This window comes from Nerophis lumbriciformis, linkage group LG26 (assembly GCF_033978685.3).
Source record: "Nerophis lumbriciformis linkage group LG26, RoL_Nlum_v2.1, whole genome shotgun sequence".
Classification (NCBI taxonomy): Eukaryota; Metazoa; Chordata; class Actinopteri; order Syngnathiformes; family Syngnathidae; genus Nerophis; species Nerophis lumbriciformis.
The window spans coordinates 31,467,289-31,485,264 of NC_084573.2; positions in this window are offsets into that span (position 1 = coordinate 31,467,289).

The following is a 17,976-nucleotide window of genomic DNA, read 5'->3' on the forward strand; positions in this document are numbered from 1 at the left end:
CAAGTAATCACGCTGCAGGACTGCTTGTATCGCACATTATATGACACACAAGCAAACACTCTGCTGGACTGCTTGCATCGCACATAACATCGCACAAACAAGCAAAAATGCTGCAGGACTGATTAAGACTGACACGTGATATCACACACAAGTAAACACCCCCCTGTATCGCACAATCAATCAATCAATCAATCAATGTTTATTTATATAGCCCTAAATCACAAGTGTCTCAAAGGGCTGCACAAGCCACAACGACATCCTCGGTACAAAGCCCACATAAGGGCAAGGAAAAACTCACCCCAGTGGGACGTCGATGTGAATGACTATGAGAAACCTTGGAGAGGACCGCATATGTGGGTAACCCCCGCCCTCTAGGGGAGACCGAAAGCAATGGATGTCGAGTGGGTCTGACATAATATTGTGAGAGTCCAGTCCATAGTGGATCCAACATAATAGTAAGATATCGCACACAAGTAAACACTCTATAGGATCGCTTGTATCGCACATGATATCGCACACAAGTAAACACGCCGCGGGACTAAATGTATCGCACTTGAAATCGCACAAGCAAGTAAACACGCTGCGGGACTGATTGTATCGCACATGACATCGCACACAGGCAAACACCCCTTGTATTGCACATGATATCGCAGACAAGGGAACACTCTGCAGGACCGCTTGTATCGCACATGATTTTGCACACAAGTAAACATGCTGCAGGACCGCGGGCATCGCTAATGATATCGCACACAAGTAAACACGCTGCAGGACTAATTGTATTGTACTTGATATCGCACAAACAAGTAATCACGCTGCAGGGCTGCTTGTATCGCACATTATATGACACACAAGCAAACACTCTACTGGACTGCTTGCATCGCACATGACATCGCACAAACAAGCAAAAATGCTGCAGGACTGATGAAGACTGACACGTGATATCACACACAAGTAAACACCCCCTGTATCGCACAATCAATCAATCAATCAATCAATGTTTATTTATATAGCCCTAAATCACAAGTGTCTCAAAGGGCTGCACAAGCCACAACGACATCCTCGGTACAGAGACCACATAAGGGCAAGGAAAAACTCACCCCAGTGGGATGTCGATGTGAATGACTATGAGAAACCTTGGAGAGGACCGCATATGTGGGTAACCCCCCCCCCTCTAGGGGAGACCGAAAGCAATGGATGTCGAGTGGGTCTGACATAATATTGTGAGAGTCCAGTCCATAGTGGATCCAACATAATAGTAAGATATCGCACACAAGTAAACACTCTATAGGATCGCTTGTATCGCACATGATATCGCACACAAGTAAACACGGCGCAGGACTAAATGTATCGCACTTGAAATCGCACAAGCAAGTAAACACGCTGCGGGACTGATTGTATCGCACATGACATCGCACACAGGCAAACACCCCTTGTATTGCACATGATATCGCACACAAGGGAACACTCTGCAGGACCACTTGTATCGCACATGATTTTGCACACAAGTAAACATGCTGCAGGACCGCGCGCATCGCTAATGACATCGCACACAAGTAAACACGCTGCAGGACTAATTGTATTGTACTTGATATCGCACAAACAAGTAAACACGCTGCAGGACTGCTTGTATCGCACATTATATCGCACACAAGTAAACACGCTGCAAGACTGCATGTGTCGCGTATGATATCACACACAAGTAAAGACGCTGCAGGACTGCTTGTATCGCACATGATATTGCACACACGTAAACACGCTGCAGGACTGATTGTATCACACATGATATCGCACACAAGTAAACACCCCTTGTATCGCACGTGATATTGCACGCAAGTAAACACTCTGCAGGGCCGCTTGTATCGCACATGTTATCGCACACAAGTAAACGCGCTGCAGGACCGCGTGTATCGCTACAGATATCGCACACAAGTAAACACCCCTTGTATCGCACATGATATCGCACACAAGTAAACACGCTGCAAGACTGCATGTGTCGCATATGATATCACACGCAAGTAAACACGCTGCAGGACTGCTTGTATCGCACATGATATCGCACACAAAGTAAACACTCTGCAGGAGCCACTTGCATCGCACATGATATTGCACACAAGTAAACACGCTGCAGGACCGTGTGTGTCGCTCATGATATCGCACACAAGTAAACACCCCTTGTATCGCACATGTTATTGCACACAAGTAAACACTCTGCAGGACTGCTTGTATCGCACATGATATCACACACAAGTAAACACGCTGCAAGACTGCACGTGTCGCAAATGATATCACACACAAGTAAACACGCTGCAGGACCGCTTGTATCGCACAAGATATCGCACACAAGTAAACACGCTGCAGGACCGCGTGTATCGCTCATGATATCGCACACAAGTAAACACCCCTTGTATCGCACATGATATCGCACACAAGTAAACACTGCAGGACTGCTTGCATCGCACATGATATCGCACACAAGAAAACACGCTGCAAGACTGCATGTGTCGCATATGATATCACACACAAGTAAACACGCTGCAGGACCGCTTGTATCGCTCATGATATCGCACACAAGTAAACACCCCTTGTATCACACATGATATCGCACACAAGTAAACACTGCAGGACTGCTTGTATCGCACACAAGTAAACACGCTGCAAGACTGCATGTGTCGCATATGATATCACACACAAGTAAACACACTGCAGTACTGCTTGTATCGCACATGATATTGCACACACGTAAACACGCTAGAGGACTCCTTGTATCAGATATTTTTGTCGATACCATCCCAAACCTGTCTTTTTTTTCCTGATATCGGACAGATATCCGATATCGGATCAAGACACCCATACTTTTTAGCAATGAGGACAGATAAACTATATGAGTGTCCCACTACAACCAGTAGGACCTTTGACCCAAGCTACCAAGGGACTGCCTATCATTAAAAAAGATGCTCAAACTTGGGAACTGGTTTGACCTTTGACCTCAACTTCCTCTTACAATTTGTTTTTGGCTCCTCTGCCCTTTACAGATTACGCTTCCTGTCAATGATGAATGCATAAAATATAAATGTCCCGCAATGCATCGACTTTGACATTTGGACAACCAGATGCTCTTTGTTTGATTTTGGCCTTTTGGGTGGTTTACAAGTAAAAATAAGATTTTTTTTTATTTTTTATGACGCTCCAAGAACCACAGACAGCGATAGCAAGACAGCATCGGTGTACAATTTACTCCATTTAACAACTCTATTTAATTAACTTCAGTGTCAAACTCATATTGGCGTGTGAAAATATTGGTGCACAACAACAATGTCACATACAAAAGTTAATATCCTGTAGTTGGGACACTTGGGCCCCATGGTCGCGGTAGTTTTCGTGATCCCAAGATGCAGAGGACAGCAGGAGATAGGTAAAAAAAAAAAGGTATTTAATAGACTAATAGACCAGGCTAGACTACTGCAACGCACTTCTTGTCGGGATCCCCAGCAAAAACATCCACAAGCTACAACACGTACAGAATAGTGCTGCTAGGATCCTGATGAGAGTGCGGAACTATGACCATATCACACATACTTGCCAACCCTCCCGGATTTTCCGGGAGACTCCCGAAATTCAGCGCCTCTCCCGAAAACCTCCCGGGACAAATATTCTCCCGAAAATCTCCCGATTTTCAGCGGAACTGGAAGCCACGCCCCCTCCAGCTCCATGCGGACCTGAGTGAGGACAGCCTTTTTTCACGACGGGAGGACAAGAACTAAATCATCCAGACTAGCGATAAATTGTATTATTATGTTTATTTTACCTAAAAATAAATATATTTATTAATTAAAAAAAAAAAAAAAAAAAAAATGCATTTTTACTATATTTTGCTAAAAACATCAAAATTAATTGTATTTTTATTTGTATTTTTTCGTGACTCCTTATTACATCCAGCCATAGAATTATACATTAAAATAAACATATTTGAAATAATTGATTTTAAATTATCATAATAATTCATTTAAAATGACCATATTTAATTATTAAAATAATTGCTTGTTTATCAACAACTTTAGCATTTTATTCATTACATTTTGAAACTCTCAGAAGCCAAGTTATGTTATATTCCTTAATATTTATTTATGCAAGTTTGAGGTATCAATTATCTAAACACAGTTTGTTTGCATATTTTCAGGATGTAGATATCTATCTATATATATATATATATATATATATATATATATATATATATATATATATATGTATGAAATACTTGACTTGGTGAATTCTAGCTGTCAATATACTCCTTCCCTCTTAACCACGCCCCCAACCACGCCCCGCCCCACCCCCGACCACGCCCCCACCCCCCACCTCCCGAAATCGGAGGTCTCAAGGTTGGCAAGTATGATATCACACCAACTCTCAAATCCCTTCACTGGCTTCCTGTTTCACTCAGGATTTAAAACAAATTCTCCTTACTAACCCACCAGTGCCTCCATGGAAATGCCCCCCCTCTACCTCAAAGAACTACTCACCCCCAAATCCTCCACACGAAACCTCCGCTCCGGACAGGCTAACCCATACTTGCCAACCTTGAGACCTCCGATTCCGGGAGGTAGGGTGGGCGTGGTTGGGTGGGACGGGGCGTGGTTGGGGGCGTGGCTAAAAGGGGAGGAATATATTTACAGCTAGAATTCACCAAGTCAAGTATTTCATATATATATATATATATATATATATATATATATATATATATATATATATATATTTCATATATATATATATATTTCATATATATATGAAATACTTGACGTTCAGTGAATTCTAGCTATATATATATATATATATATATATATATATATATATATATATATATATATATATATATATACATATATATATATATAAAATAAATACTTGAATTTCAGTGTTCATTTATTTACACATATACACACACACATAACACTCATCTACTCATTGTTGAGTTAAGGGTTGAATTGTCCATCCTTGTTTTATTCTCTGTCACTATTTTTCGAACCATGCTGAACACCCTCTCTGATGATGCATTGATGTGTGGCACGCACAAAAGTGCTTTCATCAAATGCACTAGATGGCAGTATTGTCCTGTTTAAGAGTGTCACAACATTGCTGTTTACAGCAGACGAACTGCTTTACGGTAGACAAAAAAGTGACTGCTGTTGTTGTGTGTTGTTGCCACGCTGGGAGGACGTTAATGAAACTGCCTAACAATAAACCCACATAAGAAACCAAGAACTCGTCCTCCATCATTCTATAGTTATAACGTGATTGGGCAGGTATGCTTTTTTATATTGTGGAGGACCTGAGTTCGCCTGAATTTCGGGAGAAAATTTGTCCCGGGAGGTTTTCGGGAGAGACGCTGAATTTCGGGAGTCTCCCGGAAAATCCGGGAGGGTTGGCAAGTATGGGCTAACCTCCTCCAACCTCAGAGGACAAAGCTACGAACAATGGGAGACCGGGCTTTCTGATCCGCCGCTCCCAGTCTGTGGAACGCTCTCCCTGACCACCTGTGGGAACCACAGACTGTGGATGCTTTTAAAAAAGGCTTAAAAACCCTTCTTTTTAAAAAAGCCTCTTTTTTTTTTTAGGTATATGCATACTAGTTTTAGCTATTTGGCTGTTCTAGTTTTTATTTGTATTTATTTTTTATTATCTTTTTATTTATTTATTTTTTAATACACTGTAGCACTTTGAGGTGGTTTACTCAATGTAAAGTGCCTTTTACAAATAGAATCTATTATTATTATTATAATATACGAAAAAAAACCTAAAATAACTAGTGCAGCTGGGAGTGCACCGGAAGCAGGGTGAAAGCTATGCAATCATACTTGCCAACCCTCCCGAATTTTCCGGGAGACTCCCGAATTTCAGTGCGTCTTCCGAAAATCTCCCGGGACAACCATTCTCCCGAATTTCTCCCGATTTCCAGCCGGACTTAAGACATGTTGGCCAACGGTTTACGTTGTATTGCGCACCCTGACGGCAAGTGTGGGAGTCGGTTCTGAAGTATGAAGTAAAGAGCGGATGTGACGACAGGCTGTCCTCACTCAGGTCCGCAAGGACCTGGAGAGGGCGTGCCTTAAGTTCGGCTGGAAATCGGGAGAAATTCGGGAGAATGGTTGTCCCGGGAGATTTTCGGGAGAGGCACTGAAATTCGGGAGTCTCCCGGAAAATTCGGGAGGGTTGGCCAACCAAAAAGTTACTTTTTAGTTGGCCAACGGTTTACGTTGTATTGCGCACCCTGACGGGCAAGTGTGAGAGTCGGTTCTGAAGTATGAAGTAAAGAGACGTAACTTCGTCACCTCGCCTGGTTATTGGCTCCAACCCAGAATATTACACTGCCCATACCTATGCTCTTTCAAAGGCTGTGCTACTGGCTGCAAAGCATTGCACTTTCAAATACAACAATGAGTAGAGGAGTGTTATGTGTGTATATGTGTAAATAAATGAACACTGAAATTCATATTTATATATAGCTAGAATTCACTGAAAGTCAAGTATTTATTTTATTTATATATATATATATATAAGAAATACTTGAATTTAAGTGAATTCTAGCTATAAATATACTCCTCCCCTTTAACCGCACCCCCTGAACCCCCCCCCCCCCCCCCCCCCCAAATCTCACGAATTTGGAGGTCTCAAGGTTGGCAAGTATGTATGCAATTCCAAAGAAATGTTCCAGCAACCAGCCAGCTGACAGTAAGAGCTGCACCAAAATAGACGTGATTAGTAAACGAGAACAGGTGCGCCGGCAAACAGCTGCTGCAAAAACAGGTAACAGGAAGTAGAAATGAGAATATAAGAGCAGTGGAAAAACAAAAACAAAGCACGGCCTGGTAATAACAGTAGTCCCAAATTGTGTGTGCTACTTACGGCGGGGGAAGGAGATGACACAACGGCAGGAATCAGTTCAATAGGTTTATTGCAACTGACTATGCGTTGGGGTGTGTATGCTACTCTACGTGACTGGTGCAAGACGATGTGTCGACTTAACAATGTGAATATTACCAGGGGTTGTTGTGTGTGCGTGTTGGATGCATCCTTCGACAGACCAGGGGGGCAAGGCAAGAAGACAGTCCGTGGGCAAGCGAGAGGTCGTGGGCTGGAGAGAGGCAACGAGGTCCGTGTCCAAGCAGGGGGTCGACGATCGAGGGTAGCGGTCCAGAATCTGGTGGGAAGTCGAGGCACACAGATCGATCAGGGGAAACAGAGGGAACACTGCGGGGAACACAGAGGACATAAGACACGGGCACAGGGAAGTACGCGGAGGGAAGCCAGAGACGGGACGCTTACTACGAAGAGTGAACTATGTTCCGGCACTGGATCTTCGAGTACGCTGGTCTTTATGCCGAACGCCCTCATCAGACTCAGGTACGCAGATTGCAGATTGCCTGCAGCCGTGCAGGCGCGTAGCCGCGATGCGGGAAGACTTCTAGCGGAGCTGCCGGCTGCGCTTGCAGCAGATGACATGCGGGATTGCGCCTTCGCCGTGACAGTGTGTGAACTAACCACAGTAGCTCATGTCCATAGCATGCTAGCTAGTGAGCTACTGAACAACACAGCTGTAATTCCGACGATAGCGTTCTTAGAACAACGCTAAAACATAACATAAACTTAGGAGTTGCCATTTATTTTTATTTCTGGCTCGCAGCGAAGGCGGACGCTTCCCTTCCCTCTCCCTCCTTTGCCTATTGGTCTCCCCTTGACTTTCTCGAAGCCTCTTTTTGCACTGCTCTCCAAAATCTAAACAATGGAATTATTAACTGGCCTCTCAATTCCAAGCTCGGGTTGGAAGGAACCTGCCTGTCCTGTTGGCTCACGACTCGGGAGAAGTGGAAAGCTATGTGCCTAGCGACCCTTTCAGTTGAGGACGTTGAAGACATCTACATTTTCGGAATCATGACAACAGGACATCTGCTGTTTGGAGTAAGCGGTGTCTCGACAAAGTCGGAAGATGCCGGCAGCCGTTGAAGGTAGCCCAAAGCTGCCATGAATGATTGGAGGATGGGCAGAGCTTTGAGCACTCAGACTTTTGTAGTCTCTGAACTAAATCGCAAACTAGATAACATCTTGGAGAAGCTGTCTGCTCTGCATGATTAATTTAAGGACGAGTAATTGACATTTAAATTTGTTTAAAAACACAAACATTCTAATCGGGATTGTTTCCCCCGCTTGAACCACTCGGCCTGGTCGTTGGTACGAGACTCTCCCGGAGGACAACGCGGCGAAGGAGCTCCAAATTCCTTCCTTGTCTTTCATGGACATACACACATATTGTTAGTTGACTTTTGTGGGACTGATTGGCTGTGTTTTCGCGAAAACACTCTGCGAGACTGGCTGTCGTGACTGTCCCCGCCAACCCCTTGCAAGTCTCAAGTTTGGAATGTCCGGAAAGTACCGTATCGCTTTGAATAGGAATTTCATCTTAAAAAAAGTACAATAATATCACAAATCTAGTAACTGTTGCAATCCAATCCAACCCACTTTATTTATATAGCGCATTTAAACAACAAAATGTTTCCAAAGTGCTGCACAACAATATTAAAAACAATATTCAAATATTATCCTTAGCTCCACCAATGACTGAATAAAAACAAAAAATAAATACATATAAAACCAATATAAAACCAATATAAAATAAATATGATTAAAAACGATTGTAAAGGGTAAAACCAATTAAAATAGTAAATAGAAATTAAAATTTTAAAAATACAGCACATTCATGTTGATAGTTTGTGTCTGCATATTTACATGAGCTTTATGTTGAAGGCTCTTCATAAACGTGTTACTCTTTGCTTATGAAAAATCAAACAACTACCGTATATAGAGCGCACCGGTATATAAGCCGCACCCACAAAATTTTAGAGGATAAAACATATCTGTCCATATATTAGCCGCACCGGACTATAAGCCGCAGATATATACGTTGTGAAATGAGTTATTTACACAAAAATATTTTGTAGATGTTTATTTACATACCTTAAATGACTGTAATAAGGCAGTAAAACGGCTGATCAAACAAAACCGAAGTCATCGTCATGGACTCACTAGCTGCCGAAGCTGGCTCTCCAATCAGCTAAATCATACTTGCCAACCCTCCCGGATTTTCCGGGAGACTCCCGAAATTCAGCGCCTCTCCCGAAAACCTCCCCGGACAAATTTTCTCCCGAAAATCTCCCGAAATTCAGGCGGAGCTGGAGGCCACGCCCCCTCCAGCTCCATGCGGACCTGAGTGACGTGTTGACAGCCTGTTGTACATGCACATGTGACCCACCCATAATGTGTCACATTTTGTGTTGATTTATTTAGTTTATTTTGTGGTTTGAATTCGTTTTTGGAGCTGTCATTACACATTTATCAGTATTCACATTGGTCAGTAGGGGGCAGTAGGGCGTTTCTTCCCAATTGAATGCTATCACCTGCAGACCGGAAGTGTCTTGTCATTCTGATGAGCGCGACCAGTCTGTGAACAATTGAAACGTCCTGTGTGCTTTTTCCTCCTGCATAACAGGTTAGTTTTGGTGAATCAACTCACTGAATAATATCCATGTGATCTTTTATAAGTTTAAGTACACATTCTGATGGTGGAGCCTAACTCTAAAGTGTTTGTGAGTTGTAGTTTGTATTTGTGAATGAATCCAGTGTGCAGCTGCAGTAATCAATACAAAATGGCGACGTGAGTACGCAATGTTTATATAGGAACTTCTGATCCTAATTCAGACTCCCAAATTAGAGCTCCCGTTTTCTTATTGATTTTATAATGTATATTTGTATAATGTGTGTGTTCTGAAATAGTGACAGAGAATAGAACAAGGATGGACAATTCAACCCTTAACTCAACAATGAGTAGAGGAGTGTTATGTGTGTGTATATGTGTAAATAAATGAACACTGAAATTCAAGTATTTCTTTTATTTATTTATATATATATATATATATATATATATATATATATATATATATATATATATATATATATATATAGCTAGAATTCACTGAAAGTCAAGTATTTCTTTTATTTATTTTTATATATATATATATATATATATATATATATATATATATATATATATATATATATAATTATATATAGCTAGAATTCACTGAAAGTCAAGTATTTCTTATATATATATATATATATATATATATATATATATATGTATATATATATATTAACCACGCCCCGACCATGCCCCCGCCCCACCCCCGACTACGCCCCCCGCCCCCCACCCCCCACCTCCCGAAATCGGAGGTCTCAAGGTTGGCAAGTATGAGCTAAACAGACTTAATGACTCCACGGTGACGTTTTGGGGAGCTTACGAAACTAAAAACAATACAAAAAGAATGCCATTGCAAGTTAATAATACTAAAACACACACTAGTAAACGCGCTAGTGCTATCGACGCCACCTTGATTACATTACAATAGCTCGTACAAATATGCATGAAAACACTCCTACAGACATCACACATGGGACGGCTGAGTAAGTAAGAATTGTTTTAGTTATATTGGAACACTTACAAATGTTGCTTGGCGTGAGGATTTAACAATGTATACAAGTAGAAATGCTACGGACGGCATAGCACAAACAATAAAACACCCTCTCAGTTGATTTTTTTTTTTTTTATGCCGTCAGCGAAGAAAAAAACATAAATCATCCGCTCCATTTTATAAGCCACTGCGGTCAAAGTGTAGGGAGAAAGTATACAGTATGGTACAATATACAAGATTTTAAATGCATGCTTTTTAATCGCGATTAATCGAAGTCAATCCACAGCATCCCTGTGATTAATCTGATTAAAACCTTCAGCACTCGTTAGTAGAGAGCTACACTTTCACTCTAATTCATTTACAGTTAGAAAATAAATGTATTCATATAATGAGTCGTAATAGCCCAGACATAACTGCTTACAATTAACGTCCGTCTTCCTGGTAATTTAGCCAATTTGAACACGCCGGCTGCAATTAGGGCATTTACGATCGCACCGTCTTTTGCTGACAACTAAATTGTGGCACTTTTGCCGTCAACAAAATCCGGGGAATATGCGGGAATTAAAAGTTTGACTGCGACCCGATTGTTTTCACGAGGAAATTTGGTGCCAGTTGTTTTTTTGTTTATTTTGTGAAGGCCACAACTGTCAGCTGTCACGCAGCGTGTTAGCTTCGGGGAACGTGGAAATTAATTTCCCACAGTAAATCACATCCTTAAATCATTTCATAAACACTTTACGTCTGTTCTTTTTAACTATGACATATCTCTTCATTTTATGTCATTAAAGCAGCAGTACAGTGGGAAAAGTTGACTTTATATGCTTGATTGTGTTTATCCATTAAACATATCCCATTGCACAAACCCCGTTTCCATATGAGTTGGGAAATTGTGTTAGATGTAAATATAAACGGAATACAATGATTTGCAAATCCTTTTCAACCCATATTCAATATAATGCACTACAAAGACAAGATATTTGATGTTCAAACTCAGAATTTTTTTTTTTTTTGCAAATAATAATTAACTTAGAATTGCATGGCTGCAACACGTGCCAAAGTAGTTGGGAAAGGGCATGTTCACCACTGTGTTATATGGCCTTTCCTTTTAACAACACTCAGTAAACGTTTGGGAACTGAGTAGACACATTTTTTAAGCTTCTCAGGTGGAATTCTTTCCCATTCTTGCTTGATGTACAGGTTAAGTTGTTCAACACTCTGGGGGTCTCCGTTGTGGTATTTTAGGCTTCATAATGCGCCACACATTTTCAATGGGAGACAGGTCTGGACCAGTCTAGTACCCGCACTCTTTTACTATGAAGCCACGTTGATGTAACACGTGGCTTGGCATTGTCTTGCTGAAATAAGCAGGGGCGTCCATGGTAACGTTGCTTGGATGGCAACATATGTTGCTCCAAAACCTGTATGTACCTTTCAGCATTAATGGTGCCTTCACAGATGTGTAAGTTACCCATGTCTTGGGCACTAATACACCCCCATACTATCACAGATGCTGGCTTTTCAACTTTGCGCCTATAACAATCCGGATGGTTCTTTTCCTCTTTGGTCCGCAGGACACGACGTCCACAGTTTCCAAAAACAATTTGAAATGTGGACTCGTCAGAACACAGAACACTTTTCCACTTTGTATCAGTCCATCTTAGATGAGCTCAGGCCCAGCGAAGCCGACGGCGTTTCTGGGTGTTGTTGATAAACGGTTTTCGCCTTGCATAGGAGAGTTTTAACTTGCACTTACAAATGTAGCAACCAACTGTAGTTACTGACAGTGGGTTTCTGAAGTGTTCCTGAGCCCATGTGGTGATATCATTTACACACTGATGTCGCCTGTTGATGCAGTACAGCCTGAGGGATCGAAGGTCACAGGCTTAGCTGCTTACGTGCAGTGATTTCTCCAGATTCTCTGAACCCTTTGATGATATTACGGACCGTAGATGGTGAAATCCCTAAATTCCTTGCAATAGCTGGTTGAGAAAAGTTTTTCTTAAACTGTTCAACAATTTGCTCACGCATTTGTTGACAAAGTGGTGACCCTCACCCCATCCTTGTTTGTGAATGACTGAGCATTTCATGGAATCTACTTTTATACCCAATCATGGCACCCACCTGTTCCCAATTTGCCTGTTCACCTGTGGGATGTTCCAAATAAGTGTTTGATGAGCATTCCTCAACTTTATCAGTATTTATTGCCACCTTTCCCAACTTCTTTGTCACGTGTCGCTGGCATCAAATTCTAAAGTTAATGATTATTTGCAACAACAAAAAAATGTTTATCAGTTTGAACATCAAATATGTTGTCTTTGAAGCATATTCAACTGAATATGGGTTGAAAATGATTTGCAAATCATTGTATTCCGTTTATATTTACATCTAAGACAATTTCCCAACTCATATGGAAACGGGGTTTGTATTGACAACCCCCAAAGCATGTGAAAACACCGTCTAAACGTCACAAAACGGGTCACACAACGTGATAAAGCTACATCCCGTTTAGCACTCGGCTTCTAAGACTTGTTGCTCATCCTCTTTGTGTTCGGGCTCAAAAATATAAGGTTGTTTATCATAGTTTTTCCCAAGGTAAAGCTCTCACAAAGTCTGCTTTATTAGCATTGTTGTTGATGGGGAAGGGATATGTGGTTCCTCCTCACGAGCTTCCTCGTTAGCTCTCAAAAAGGCTCGGGAATCTCCGTGAGATGGATACTGTTTTGATCATATCTATTTATTCGCAGACTTTGGAAGTCTTGAATCAGCTTCGATAAACTTTAATGTATACACATAAAATAAGAGGCTATGTCAGTCACATACTGAGGTGATGAAGACGAGCTATAAAGGAGATTTATGGGGCGAAATGAGGAATTATTTCCTCTGTGATTGATACAGGAGCCTCTTTAATTGGTCCTTGAAAGCGATACCTCCGAGGCACACAGCTGTCACTCTGTCAGACGCCTGCCGACGTGCGTTATCATTGACCTCCTTGAAAGTGATGAATCGTGTATGGAAACTATCAAACTGTGGCCGTGTACAGTTGATCAGTAAAAAAGTGGTGCAGGCCGGCATATTTAAATGAGCAATTTGCGTAGAGGTGTGTGCCGAATTCGGTACATTTTTGGCACCAAATGAATCCCAAAGGTTCATATAAAATCAAAAGGGAGAAGTTGAGGGCTGTGTGCCTGGCGATCCTTTCAGTCGCGTTTTGGAGTTTATTAAGGAATTATTATTTATTTATTATTAAGGGAGATTTCAGTTCATTTTAAAAGTCGGAGTATATGCCACCGCTTTGTTGCCATCTTGTGGACAACATGAGTTGTTCAGGCCAACTACCAATGATCATGCTTTGAAGGGGTCAAGCGCAACATTTACTTGTATGACCCAATGCAAACAACCTTCCCTAGTCATTGTCACGACTTGGACTATGGAGTTTTTGTTTTCCCAAGATGCAAGTGAATTTGGATCGGACATGGCTTGAAGGTGGGTACATGATTTATTTATTACTATCAAAAAGGAACAAACGAAATGCGCGCACAATGGCGGAGGTAAAAAAAAAACTTGGCGAATGAAAACAAAACTTGCACAAAGGCAGAAACTGAACACGAAATAAAAAAACACTTACTCTGGCATTGGACCGTGAACAGGGCTTGAAACGAGAGGATAGCAGGGTTAGAAAAGATATGACACCAGGACGAACAACAGAAAATGAAAAGCTTAAATAACACAGACATGATTAACAGGTGCGTGACTCAAAACAGGTGCGTGACATGACAGGTGAAAACTAATGGGTTGCTATGGTGACAAACGAGTGCACAATGAGTCCAAACGTGGAACAGGTGAAACTAATGGGTAACCATGGAAACAAGACAAGGGAGTGAAAAGCCAGAAACTAAAGAGTCCAATAACTAAACAAAACAAAACATGACTAAAACACAACATGATTACACAGACATGACAGTCATGGTGCAAAAAAAAAAAAATCGAACCTACAAAAAAAGCCAACAGACATGGTCACACATAACACAATATAGCACAATTTGTAGATATTATAAAAAAAAAAAAATTAAAAAAACGTCCATGCACCATAAAAAAAAATTGATTTACACCCATTTAAAACAATTACAAAGCATGATGGGGAAAATGCAAAACTCCATACTTATTCACGTTTGGCGCCTTTTAGCTGCTTAATATTTCTGATTGATTACAAAGCTTTAAGAAGGTCGTCACAGAAGTAGACAAGGTAGGAGTCAAACTTTCACATACTCTATCCAAATATATTATTTATTAATTATATATCCGTTATATTAATATAATATGTATATATAGAGCAACAAACACTCCAACATAAGTACAGTAAGGCTCCACTTTTCCCCAAAAATACACTAGCTTGGTGCTAATATATATTTTTTTATCTTGCCCTGATGTGGGATCTGAGCCGAGGATGTTGTTGTGGCTTGTGCAGCCCTTTGAGACACTGGTGATTTAGGGCCATATAAGTAAACATTGATTGATTGATTGATTGACATGTTACTAATTAGCATTAGACATTTTACCTGGCGATTGCAACACCTTCAAATGTGTTAATGAAAACTACAACTAAGACGCACGTTACAATCAACCAGCTGGTGTGTAGTAAGTACAATACTTACAGTATTAGCACTTTTTATTCGCAACAAAAGACGAGACTGCAAAGACTGAACTGACGAGCCAACTATACACTAAACTATACACTACCGCCATCTAACGTCTTGGACATGCTACTGTAATTGAAACTCAGAAATGTTTAATGAAAGAAGATAAAACAACCGGACAACAGTTATCATAATTAGCTCATTTTTAAATGTTGTAATAAAAAATAATATTTTATTATAAAAAACAATTATTATTTAGTAACACAAAAAAGTGCCGAAAAATCGATACCCAAGTACCGGGAATCGGTACCATATCAGTTGAAATGTGAACGGTACGGTACCAATCCCTAATTTTGGATATACTACCAGCTGTCGCCATGGAGACAACTAAATGCCCTCCACATTTATGTCTTCATGCTCCATCCCGTGTTGTTTTGTTACGTTGTGAAACACACAGCACACAACTTCAATCTCCACCAACTTTTCAGCCATTTAAAAGCGCAAATCTGGACAAACAGAACTTATATTAAGCGCACGCAACTATAACAATAACTGCAGGGGCGCGTTGGAATGATCCAAATGCAAGAAAATGCATGTTGCAAGAAGTTCCTCTATAGATATAGCACGATTAATCTATTACAAAAGCATTTATTTACCGTATTTTTCGGACTATAAGTCGCAGTTTTTTTCTCTGGAGCGACTTATGTGTGCACTTATTAACACATTACCGTAAAATATCAAATAATATTATTTAGCACGTTCACGTAAGAGACTAGACGTATAAGATTTCATGGGATTTAGCGATTAAGAGTGACAGATTGTTTGGTAAACGTATAGAATGTTCTATATGTTCTAGTTATTTGAATGACTCTTACCATAATATGTTACGTAAACATACCAGGCACCTTCTCAGTTGGTTATTTATGCCTCATATAACGTACACTTATTCAGCCTGTTGTTCACTATTCTTTATTTATTTTAAATTGCCTTTCAAATGTCTATTCTTGGTGTTGGCTTTTATCAATTAAATTTCCCCCAAAAATGCGACTTATACTCCAGTGCGACTTATATATGTTTTTTTCCTTCTTTATTATGCATTTTCGGCCGGTGTGACTTATACTCCGAAAAATAAGGTACATCGTGCTGCTTTGATTATTCATTTATTTGGAGTTAATTGAGCAAAATATTCGATAGAATGCCCGATTACTAAAATACAGCAACCCCAATAGGATATATATTTTCATTATATGTTTGTGTCTAGTAATACATCTCCTATATGAAAAAACAAACATAATTGTGAGTCATTCATCAGCTCAAAGATTGACTTGCTAGCCAGACACATGTAATATTTTCATTTCTGACGGAAATATGTCGACTGTCATTACAAGCAAGGCTTTAGGAAACGTCACAGCACAGTAACCGCTGCCATTAAAGGGGAACATTATCACAATTTCAGAAGGGTTGAAACCATTAAAAATCAGTTCCCAGTGGCTTATTTTATTTTTCGAAGTTTTTTTCAAAATTTTACCCATCACGCAATATCCCTAAAAAAAGCTTAAAAGTGCCTGATTTTAACCATCGTTGTATACACCCGTCCATTTTCCTGTGACGTCACACAGTGATGCCAACACAAACAAACATGGCGCATAGAACAGCAAGCTATAGCGACATTAGCTCGGATTCAGACTCGGATTTCAGCGGCTTAAGCGATTCAACAGATTACGCATGTATTGAAACGGATGGTTGTAGTGTGGAGGCAGGTAGCGAAAATGAAATTGAAGAAGAAACTGAAGCTATTGAGCCATATCGGTTTGAACTGTATGCAAGCGAAACCGACGAAAACGACACGGGAGAAAGCGAGGACAAATTCGGCGATCGCCTTCTAACCAACGATTGGTATGTGTTTGTTTGGCATTAAAGGAAACTAACAACTATGAACTAGGTTTACAGCATATGAAATACATTTGGCAACAACATGCACTTTGAGAGTGCAGACAGTCCAGTTTTCATCAATTAATATATTCTGTAGACATACCCTCATCCGCTCTCTTTTCCTGAAAGCTGATCTGTCCAGTTTTGGAGTTGATGTCAGCAGGCCAGGGAAGTTAGGGTCGATATTCTTCTCTTGATCATCTTCGGTGGCATAAGGGACGGTAGAAGCGGTGTGAGCCAAGACATCCAGGGGGTTTAGCTCGCTCGTCTGCGGGAACAAACTGCCGCCATTGCTTGCCGTGCAACCGAGGTCCTTTGTCCCTGAATAGCTCACACACTCCGGCAGATTCAATGGGGGTCTGGCGGCAGATTTCTTTGACTTTATCGTTGGAAATGCATCTGCTTTGAGTGTCGCAGGATATCCACACATTCTTGCCATCTCTGTCGTAGCATAGCTTTCGTCGGTAAAGTGTGCGGAACAAACGACTGACCATTTCGTCGGCTTTCCCCACACCCTCGTATTTTGAACAAATTCCATCCAATTTCTTGCCACTTTCGCATCTTTGGGCCACTGGTGCAACTTGAATCCGTCCCTGTTCGTGTTGTTACACCCTCCGACAACTCACCGACGATGATGTGTTTGAGAAAATGGCGGATTGCTTCCCGATGTGACGTCACATTCGAGAGCGAATAATAGAAAGGCGTTTAATTCGCCAAAATTCACCCATTTAGAGTTCGGAAATCGGTTAAAAAAATATATGGTCTTTTTTCTGCAACATCAAAGTATATATTGACGCTTACATAGGTCTGGTGATAATGTTCCCCTTTAAGTCCATTTTAAAACATCGAGATACCAGTTCTCTTGGGAAATATACTTGCTTTTAAATTGAATTATT